Source organism: Mustelus asterias, chromosome 19, assembly GCF_964213995.1.
Source record: "Mustelus asterias chromosome 19, sMusAst1.hap1.1, whole genome shotgun sequence".
Taxonomy (NCBI): domain Eukaryota; kingdom Metazoa; phylum Chordata; class Chondrichthyes; order Carcharhiniformes; family Triakidae; genus Mustelus; species Mustelus asterias.
This window is the reverse complement of record NC_135819.1, coordinates 74,563,765-74,567,043: the sequence shown is the minus strand read 5'-3', so window position 1 is coordinate 74,567,043 and position 3,279 is coordinate 74,563,765.

Sequence of the window (3,279 nt, the reverse complement as noted above, 5' to 3'; positions counted from 1 at the left end):
AATCTATTGAAAAAAAAACTCAGTAAGATCACAATTGTTGTGCTCTGCAGTTTTGGGCTTTACTTCATGGGAGGGATGTCAAGGCAGAAAAGAACAACCAACGCAGATTCACTCGAACACTCAACTAAAAGCAAATTACCGCGGATGCTGGCCATCTGAAAAAAAACAGAAAATGCTGGAAAAACTCAGCAGGTCTGCAGCTTCTGTGGAGAGAGAAACACAGTTAACATTTCGAGTCAGTATGACCCTTCTATAGAACATTACCTGGCAAAAGCGATGATGTGGAGATGCCGGCGTTGGACTGGGGTGGGCACAGCAAGAAGTCTCACAACACCAGTTTAAAGTCCAACAAGTTTATTTGGTCTGTATATCCATGTTTGTGAAACTTACCTCTCCACTCACCTGATGAAGGAGCAGCGCTCCAAAAGCTCGTGATTCCAAATAAACCTATTGGACTTTAACCTGGTTTTGTGAGACTTCTTACTGTGGCAAAAGAGAATACAATGATGTAGAAGGGGTTGAAAATGGGGAATGCTTTTTTTGGGCTGGAGGAGATTTCAGAGTGATTTAATGGTGATGTTTAGAAGTATTGAATAGATGGGCTATGTTTGAGAGGTCTAGAAGAGGGGGGATGATCACAGGAATTAAGGGTTTCTCGTATGAGGAGCAGTTGAAGAGTCTGAGTCTATATTTGATGGCGTTTAGAAGGATGAGGGGGGGATCTAATTGAAACATACAGAATACTGAGAGGCCTAGATAGAGTGGACATGGTGAGGTTGTTTCCACTAGTGAGAGAGACCAGATCTCGAGGGCACAACCTCAGAGTGAAGGGACACTCCTTTAAAACTGAGATGAGGAAGAATTTCTTCAGCCAGAGGGTGGTGAATCTGTGGAACTCATTGCCACAGAGGGCTGTGGAGGCCAGGTCATTGAGTGTCTTTAAGACAGAGATAGATAGGTTCTTGATCAATAAAGGGATCAAGGGTTATGGGCAGAAGGCAGGAGAATTGGGGTGAGAATCATATCAGCAATGATTGAATGGTGGAGCCAACTCGATGGGCCGAATGGCCCAATTCTGCTCCTATATCTTATGGTCCTATGGTCTTAGGGGACGTGGATAAAGCACAAGAGATTTAGGAGGCTTATGGAGAAGATTATGGCGCTGTATGATGTATTGCTAAATTAGGTGATGGAAGTAGAAACCAGATAAGAATAAATAATGGTTGAAAGAAAAAGGAATGAGGAAATTGAGGATACACATGGATTAGAAATGCTGTTCAAATGAAGGATAAAAACCACCATGGGCTATATTATACAGGCAGCCTGTTTTCATGGTGTCATTTCCATACAATATAGTGTGGTTCTCTAGAGAGTTAGTGTTGCCCCTTCACAGGTAGAAGGCAATCTTTGCTAACCGTAATTTCTGTTAACAGATGATTTAATAGACTCTCCCCTTACATCATTGCGATTGTTTTCACAAAGCCTTCTGAAGCGTCTCTTTGCCTTCAAGGCAGCCCTCAGGATAGTGTTCTCATCCTATTACCGAAATGCAACATTTCGGCATCAAAACAATGTGTCTGTTTTTCTTTGAGGATAAATGCACAGTTTCGAGTGAGCCTGCAGCAATCTCTACCACTCTGAAAAATGTTACACCCTGACATGTTTCCACAACTATCATCTCCTCATAGCTAACACCAAGTACTTTCCTTGTACTTCTTTATTTGAAAGGGAGAGACACCATAAAAGCCAGCTGTCTGGCCTTCTCTCTGTTAAAGGTCGCCGTACCCGAGAGAAGCTCATGATTGTGATTTGAAGGCATGGACTTGCCTTGTAAGGCCACATAACAAGACCTGTCAGTAGTGACTGGAAGAGTATAACAGTAGCCTGCAATATACTTGGCAGGAGGTGCTTCTAATGACTGTGCTGACAGATTGCTTCACCATCTATTGGGTGGTAGAGGGGTCTGGCCACAGCAACTATACAATCCCAGGTTGAGCAATGGCTTTTGCTTACTGCGTACAATGTACGGGAGAGAAACACACCATTCACAAAAACTGCTCCACTATGTTTACACTCCATATGACCTCCTTCTAACTCTTTCTGTCCAACTCTATCAGCATGTTGTTTCTTATTCGCTCAGGGGATGTGGACGATGCTAGCTAGGCCAGCATTTATTGTCCATCCCATTTCAGAGGGCATTTTTAAGAATCAACCACATTGCTGTGGCTCTGGAGTCACATGTAGGCCAGACCAGGTAAGGACGGCAGATTTCCTTCCCTGAAGGATATTAGTGAACCAGATGGATTTTATTTTTACAACAATCAGCAATGGCTCAATGGTCATCATTAGACTTTTAATTCCAGATTATTTTTGTATTGAATTCAAATTTCACCACCTGCCGTGGTGGGACTTGAACCCGGGACACCGGAGCTGAAATTTTACTGCCCCGCCCCGCCTTGGGAATCAGAGCAAGCGAGGGATGGACAATGGGAAGGTCTGTTGACCTCAGGCAGGACTTTACGGTTTCGGGATGAACAAGGCCATAAAATCCCACCCCAGATCTTGCCCTGGGCCCCTGGATAACTAGTCCAGTGACAATACCACTACACCTCTGCTGCCTCCCCAGATCCTTCTATTTCTTTCTCCCTCATGTACTACCCTTGATTCCCCTACAATGCATCCAGACCATTTGCCTCAAGAGGGCATCAAGTTTCACATTTCAACTACTCTCTGGGTTTAAAAAAAAGTTTCTCCAGAATTTTCTTTCATACTTGTATTACCTTTGCACCTGAAGCAAAGAATTCATCTTTCAGACCGATTTGAAATTGCTGGAATAGCTGAATCGTACATTGTATTCAATTGCAGAAAAATAGCAGTTTGAAGCAATTTTATTAGAATAGATTGAGGGGTAGCTTGAGACTGACCAAGCTCATTTTACAGATGAATTTTACTGCCTGCAGGTTCACTCCATTCGTCTGGGTTCTGAGTGCCTTCTCTGTCTAATGGCTTCCAGGCCCCTCTATGAAATTAGCTTAGACACATTTTATGAAGAATTAGAAGACCATCGCTGTGACTCTCTCCGGGAGTTAAGTAGCTCCTGTACGCTCTAAACCATGTCTCGTGCATTTTAGAGAGATCTTGTTAACATAAAGCAATCCACACAAACATTTGCCTCGTGGCGTGGAGTGAATATTGAAGATAAAACTAAAGGAGCACTTACAATATATCCAAACTATATAAGCACCTATTCACATTGTAATATTTGATGTGGATTGAGTG